We start from the raw sequence: 8477 nt of genomic DNA, 5'->3' as shown, positions 1-8477 counted from the left end.
AACATGAATCCGGTCCCTGAACTCAGGACTGGGTCTCCGCTAACATGAACGCGGCTCTGAGCACAGAAATCGATCTCTGTTAATATGAAACCGGCCCTCTGAGCACAGAACTCGGTCTCTGTTAACATGACCTCGGCTCCTTTAACACAGAACTCGTCTTTTCATCAGAAATGATAGAATAGTTACAACGCAGAAGGAGGCCATTCTGCCAGATAAGCCGGTACCGGGTCTCTGCCAGATCATAGAAACATAGAAACATAGAAAACAGGTGCAGGATTAGGTCATTCGGTCCTTCGAGCCAGCACCGCCATTCAATGAGTTCATGGCTGAACATGCAACTTCAGTACCCCATTGCTGCTTTCTCGCCATAGCCCTTGATGCCCCTAGTAGTAAGGACTACATCTTACTCCTTTTTGAATATATTTAGCGAATTGGCCTCAACAACTTTCTGTGGTAAAGAATTCCACAGGTTCACCACTCTCTGGGTGAAGAAGTTTCTCCTCATCTCGGTCCTAAATGGCTTACCCCTTATCCTTAGATTGTGACCCCTGGTTCTGGACTTCCCCAACATTGGGAACATTCTTCCTGCATCTAACCTGTCTAATCCCGTCAGAATTTTAAACGTTTCAATGAGATCCCCTCTCATTCTTCTGAAATCCAGTGAATACAAGCCCAGTTGATTTAATCTTTCTTGATATGTCAGTCCCGCCATCCCGGGAATCATAATGGCGAACCTTCGCTGCACTCCCTCAATAGCAAGAATGCCCTTCCTCAAGTTAGGAAACCGAAACTGTACACAATACTTTGGTGTGGCCTCATCAAGGCCCTGTACAACTGTAGTAACACCTCCCTGCCCTGTACTCAAATCCCCTCGCTATGAAGGCCAACATGCCATTTGCATTCTTAACCGCCTGCTGTACCTGCATGCCAACCTTCAATGACTTATGTACCATGAAACCCAGGTCTCGTTGCACCTCCCCTTTTCCTAATCTGTCATCATTCAGATAATAGTCTGTCTCTCTGTTTTTACAACCAAAGTGGATAACCTCACATTATACTTCATCTGCTATGCATTTGCCCACTCACCTAACCTATCCAAGTCACTCTGCAGCCTCATAGCATCCTCCTCGCAGCTCACACTGCCACCCAACTTAGTGTCATCAGCAAATTTGGAGATACTACATTTAATCCTCTCGTCTAACTCATTAATGCACAGTGTAAATAGCTGAGGCCCCAGCACAGAACCTTGCAGTACCCCACTAGTCACTGCCTGCCATTTTGAAAAGTTCCCATTTACTCCTACTCTTTGCTTCCTGTCTGCCAACCACTTCTCAATCCAAGTTAGCACACTACACCCAATCCCATGTACTTTAACTTTGCACGTTAATCTCTTGTGTGGGACTTTGTAAAAAGCCTTCTGAAAGTCCAAATATACCACATCAACTGGTTCTCCCTTGTCCACTCTACTGAAAACATCCTCAAAAAATAAGAAATATGATGGTTGGGAATTGAACCCAGGTCAACTGCTTGGAAAGCAACTATGTTTACCACTGCACCTCTATGACACAAAGTACGTCGAAGGTACCTGGGTGAGGGAATTGAGTTACATGGAGAGACTGGACAAGCTGTGGTTGCTCTCCTCAGAACATGGAAGTTGGAAAAGTGACGAGATTGAGGTGTTCAAAATGTAGCTAGCTCCACTACCCCGTCCTTTCCCCGTATCTTTGCAGTTTTTTTTCCTTCGGGTTCTTATCCAACTCCATTTTGAAGGCAGTGATTGAAACTACCTCCATTCCCTTTCAGGCAGTGCATTCTAGATTCTAATCACTAGCTGGATAAAAAATGTGTATCCTCATGTAGCCTTTGGTTCTTCTGCCAATCACGTTAAATCACCTGTCCTCTGATTCTCCACCATTCTGCCAATGGGAATAGTTTCTCTCTAACTACTTTGTACAGACCGCTCATAATTTTGAACACCTCAATCCAGTCACTTTTCCAACTTCCATGTTCTTCTGAGGAGAACAACCACAGTATGTCCAGTCTATCCATGTAACTCAATTCCCTCACCCAGGAACCTTTGACGTACATTGTTTCTGCACCTTCCCTAAGGCGTTAACAGCCTTCGTAAAATAGTTGACCAGAATTGGAGACAATAATCCAGTCGATGCCGAACCAGTGTTTCATAAAGGTATGTCAAAGCTTCCATGCTTTTGTACTCTATGCCTCTATTTTGAAGCCCAGTATCTTTTAACGCTTTCTCAACCTGCTCTGCCATCTTCAACGATTTATGCACATATAACCCCTGGTCTCGCTATTCATGCACCTCCTGTAGAATTGTCCCCTTCAGCTAACATGAAGCCGGCCCCTGACCAAAGTTTTCGGCCTCTGCTAAAATGAACCCGGCCACTTAACATAGAACTCAGCCTCTGTTAACATGAACCAGCCCGTGAACTGCAGGGTTTCCCACGATTTGTTGAATCATTTAACCTCATTTAAAGGTCTATATCCATTTTGAGCCTCCTTGCATCCTGCCCACAAATTACCTTCCCACGTCACATTGTTTCATCAGAAAACTTGGATATATTTCTGCACGTCTCCTCATTTAGTCATTGATGTAGATTTGAAATTGCTCAAGCCAAAGCATTCGTCTTCTTGGTAACTCACAAGTTGCAACCAGCCATTCAGAAAAACACCTGTTTATTCCTGCTCTCCTTTCCAGCCGTGGCTCGGTAGGCAGCACACTCACCTCTGAATCAGAGCTTCTGGCTTCAAGTCCCACACCAAATAGTTCAGCACAAAACTCTAGGCTGAAGCAGTGTTGAATTGTTGGCGTTGCCGCCTTTCAGATGAGACAATAAACTGAGGCCCCTGCTGTGCTCTCAGGTCTATGTAAAAGATCCCACAGCACTGAATAGGGGAATATTCCCCGTTGTTCTTGCCAATATGTATTCTTTAATAAATATCCCTTAAAACAGATTATCTCGACATTGCACATTGATGTTTGCGAGAGATTGCTGTGTGAAATTGGCTGCCGTGTTTCCTACAATACAACAATAACTACACTTCAAAAGTCCTTTATTGACTGTAAAATTCTTTGTGATGTCCGGTGTTCATGAAGCGTGTTCTATAAATGCAAGTCTTTCTTTTTCATTTTTACTGGCCGTAAGCAATCCTCAATCCATGCTACATTTTGCAATTGCATGATCCCTAATCCTGTGTAAAAACCTCTTGTGTGGCAACTTATTGAATGCCTTATGGAAGTGCAAATATACTACATCCACCGGTTCCGCCTTATCTACCCCTTAAAAACATGAATATATTTGTCAAACACTATTTTCCTTTCATTAAACAATTTTGGCTCTACCTAACTTTTTTGAGTTTTTCCAAGTGCCATGTTGCTATGCCCTTAATATTAGATTCTTGCATGTTCCCTATTCCTGATGTCAGGCAAACCAGTTTATGGTTTCCTGTTTTCTCTCTCCCTCCTTTCTTGTATAGCCGGGATATATTTTCCACCTTCCAATCCACTGGTACCGTTCTAGATTCTGGGGAATCAATGCATCCACTATCTCTGCAGCTACCTCTTTTAGAGCCCTATGAGGTAGGCCGTCAGGTCCAGGGGATTGTCGTCTTTCAGTCCATTAATTTCTCCAATACTTTTACTTTACTGATAATAAATACTTTCAGTTCCTCACTATAAATACACATTTGATTCCCCACAATTTCCGTTATGATCTTTGTGTCTTCTACTGTGAAGACACACAAAAAACATTTGTAGAAACCCTCTGCGATTTTCTTATTACAATTAACATTTCTCATGTCTCTGCCTCTCAGGGACCGACGTTTAATTTCGCTCATATGTTTTTTTCCATACTTGCAAAAGCTTTTAATATCTTTTAAAGTTTATTTCTGTTTAACTCTCATAATTTATATTCTCCCTGTTCATCAAGTTATTACTCATCATTGCTGATATTTAAAACCTTTCCAATCTTTATGGTTATTAGTAGTTTTTGAAACACTATAAGCCTCTTCTTTTAACCAAGTACTATCCATAACTTGTTTAGTTCGTCATGGCTGTCGTGATTTTCCAATGGAGTTTCTTCCCGTACGTTATGTATACTCGTTGACAATCATGAATTATTTATTTAAATATTTTCCACTTCATCTTCCGTCATATTTTTTAATCAAATTACTAGAATGTATCTCAGCCAACTCGCCTCTAAATGTCATTGTTTAAATTTAAGACTGATGTTTCGGACTTAACATGGAATACTATCATAATTTGATGACTCTTCTCCAGATGATACTTCACTAGAAGATTACTAATTAACCCTGCCTCGTCACACAATGCTAGATATAAAATAACCTGTTCCTTTTTGGTTCATCGACACATTGTTCTAGTAAACTCTCTCGAATGCATTCCAATAACTCATCCTTCAAGTACTTTTTGCCAATGTGTTTCTCACAGTCCATATGAAGATTAATAATCATTCACAATTTATATATTGTCCACTACTATTAGTACTCTCAGTGCAGCTATAAAGTACTCCCACCACTGTTTACTGCCCTTTGTTTCATCCGACCTCCACCCATACTGAGCCCACATTCTGATGTTCTGAGCTAAGAGCCTTTCTCCCCACTGCCTTTACCTCTTTCTTTAATATCAGTGCTACCCCAACTCCTTGGACTGATCATCCATGCTGGAGAAATAAAGTCATTTCTGTATACTGAAATGACATGTGCAAACTCGAAGCATGTTGGAAGAATCAGCGATGGAAAGAGTTTGACGAACATTGGTAAGATGTTTGGTGTCAACGTTATGATATATATCTACGACATGACATGAATCTGATAAATCGGTGGGTCACTGGTCAGAATCTGTTTTACACGCAGATGGGGATCGACTCCAAACACATCCTGTTCCTGCGGCTGTTTGTATCCCTGGTAAAATAAATGGGAATATTGTCTCTCAGTGACTCACTGTGACTCCCATCGATATCGTTCATCTAGGAAAGCGGTTATTTGGGAGTACCTGACTGAAGTAGAGTTAACATGTCAGAGTCATATTTTATGCTCTTATCCTTCATAAAAGCTTCTCGAAGCAGCAAAGAATGTCATCTTCCAGTCTAGATGGCTTCCGAAGTTGGTCCTTGCAGATGACATGGGGCAACTTCTAACGCAGCAGGTACAGAGGGTGCACAACAAAGATATTTAAGGACATTTCAGTCACACAGCGGCGTGCCTGAGTGGTGGTGACAAATGAGGGAAAGACAGCGGATGGGCATGGTAGGTGTTCTAAATTCAGGAACCTTCCTATTATTGGTAATTGAATCCTTCGCAGGACGAACATTTAGTTAACATAGAAATATAGAAAAATAGGTGCAGGAGTAGGCCATTCGGCCCTTATAGCCTGCACCGCCATTCAATGAGTTCATGGCTGAACATGCAACTTCAGTATCCCCTTCCTGCTTTCTCGCCATACCTCTTGATCTCCCTAGTAGTAAGGACCATGACACCCAGGTCTCGTTGCACCTCTCCTTTTCCTAACTTGTCACCATTCAGATAATAGTCTGTCTCTCTGTTTTTACCACCAAAGTGGATAACCTCACATTTATCCACATTATACTTCATCTGCCATGCATTTGCCCACTCACCTAACCTATCCAAGTCACTCTGCAGCCTCATAGTATCCACCTCACAGCTCACACTGTCACCCAACTTAGTGTCATCAGCAAATTTGGAGATACTACATTTAATCCCCTCGTCTAAATCATTAATGTACAGTATAAACAGCTGAGGCCCCAGCACAGAACCTTGTGGTACCCCACTAGTCAATGCCTGCCATTCTGAAAAGTACCCATTTACTCCTACTCTTTGCTTCCTGTCTGACAAACAGTTCTCAATCCAATTCAGCACACTACCCCCAATCCCATGTGCTTTAACTTTGCACATTAATCTCTTGTGTGGGACCTTGTCGAAAGCCTTCTGAAAGTCCAAATATACCACATCAACTGTTTCTACCTTGTCCACTCTACTGGAAACATCCTCAAAAAATTCCAGAAGATTTGTCAAGCATGATTTCCCTTTCACAAATACATGCTGACTTGGACCTATCATGTCACCTCTTTCCAGATGCGCTGCTATGACATCCTTAATAATTGATTACTTCATTTTACCCACTACTGGGTTCATGCTGACCGGTCTATAATTACCTGTTTTCTCTCTCCCTCTTTTTGTAAAAAGTGGGGTTACATTGCCAACCCTCTACTCGATAGGAACTGATCCAGAATCAATGGAATGTTGAAAAATGACTGTCAATGCATCCGCTATTTCCAAGGCCACCTCCTTAGGTACTCTGGGATGCAGTCCATCAGGCCCTGGGGATTTATCGGCCTTCAATCGCATCAATTTCCCCAACACAATTTCCCGACTAATAAGGATTTCCCTCAGTTTCTACTGCTTACTAGACACTTGACCCCTTTTATATCCGGAAGGTTATTTGTGTCCTCCTTAGTGAATACCGAACCAAAGTACTTGTTCAATTGGTCTGCCATTTCTTTGTTCCCCGTTTAAGACTTCCCCTGATTCTGACTGCAGGGGACCTACGTTTTTCTTTACTAACCTTTTTATCTTTACATAACTGTAGAATCTTTTGCAATCCGTCTTAATATTCCCTGCAAGCTTCTTCTCGTACTCCATTTTCCCTGCCCTAATCAAACCCTTTGTCCTACTCTGCTGAGTTCTAAATTTCTCCCAGTCCCCAGGTTCGCTGCTATTTCTGGCCAATTTCTATGCCACTTCCTTGGCTTTAATATTATCCCTGATTTCCCTTGATAGCCGCGGTTGAGCCACCTTCTGTTTTCTATTTTTACGCCAGACAGGAATGTACAATTGTTGTATCTCATCCATGCGGTCTCTAAATTTCTGCCATTGCCCATCCACAATCAACCCCTTAAGTATCATCCACCAATCTATCCTTGCAAATTCACGCCTCGTACCTTCAAAGTTACCCTTCTTTAAGTTCTGGACCATGGTCTCTGAATTAACTGTTTAATTCTCCATCCAAATGCAGAATTCCACCATATTATGGTCATTCTTCCCCAAGGGGCCTCGAACAATGAGATTGTTAATTAATCCTCTCTCATTACACAACACCCGGTCTAAGATGGCCTCCCCCCTAGTTGGTTCCTCGACATATTGGTCTAGAAAACCATCCCTTATGCACTCCAGGAAATCCTCCTCTACCGTATTGCTTCCAGTTTGGCTATCCCAATCTACGTGCATATTAAAGTCACCCATTATAACTGCTGCAACTTTATTGCATGCACCCCTAATTTCCTGTTTGATGCCCTCCCCAACATCACTACTACTGTTTGGAGGTCTGTACACAACCCCCACTAACGTTTTTTGCCCTTTGCTGTTATGCAGCTCTCCCCATAAAGATTCCACTTCATGAAACTAACATGAAACTAAAAGTCTAACACATCATTGTTGCGTTTACATAGGATATGGTTATACATCACACTATTGGATTAATTCGTTTATATTATTGGTTATTGTCATGTATATTTATTGCTTTATGTGAAGATATTATAGAATAGTGTCATATATCGCTATTTACTTTAAGTAGAGGCATTATTGATAATTGTCATGTATCTGTATTGCCTATGTTTAGACGTATTATAGAATATTGTCATTTATCCTTATTGCTTTAATATGAAGGTATTAAAATTCATCATGCATTCTTTACCTGTAACACAAGTTCGAAAAATGGAAAACAATTAAAAGATTATTTAAAGCTCCTGCATTTATATAGCGCCTTTCATGAACCGCAGATGCACCAAAGCGCTTTACAATCAATAAAGTTCTTCTGAAGTACAATCGCTGTTGTAATGTAGGAAATCAATTGAAAGAGATAATAATACACACCAATTATGCACAATGCATATGAGATCGGTAGTATTTATAAATAATTTGCAAATGATTGGTCATCAGGAGATCACATGCGTGTTGTGTTTGCTTTTTACACTAGCCTCAGAAGAAGCAGATTGAAGATTTTCCAGCAGCTTCAGACAGTGGTATTTTTCTAAAGAATGTTTGTACCATATGTTAGGACTACCTCTCTGCGTAAATGCTATTGATACAGTTGCACTCATTTTGTCCTAAGTTTAACTGTTACCATTTGTTGTGCATGTGTTGATGTCTTATCTCTTCAAACCTTTATTTCATAATATTGATTTTCTCTTTTCTAAGCTGGCAATCGAAATTCCTTCTTCACACTCCCCTCTGATAAAAGCTCACTTCTACAGCTTTGCATCTCGCTGTTGTGTGTTTTAACCTTACAATCTTACAGTACTTTCGTTTAATTACACAAAATACCAACTAAGTTATTTTATTTCATAATCTATACGTGCATCTGCTTATATTCAATAATCTGACTATCTCAATTATTAATGTCGAGATTGTCAAGGGTGATT

This window comes from Pristiophorus japonicus, chromosome 23 (assembly GCF_044704955.1).
Source record: "Pristiophorus japonicus isolate sPriJap1 chromosome 23, sPriJap1.hap1, whole genome shotgun sequence".
NCBI classification, from domain to species: domain Eukaryota; kingdom Metazoa; phylum Chordata; class Chondrichthyes; family Pristiophoridae; genus Pristiophorus; species Pristiophorus japonicus.
This window is presented reverse-complemented; position numbering follows the sequence as displayed.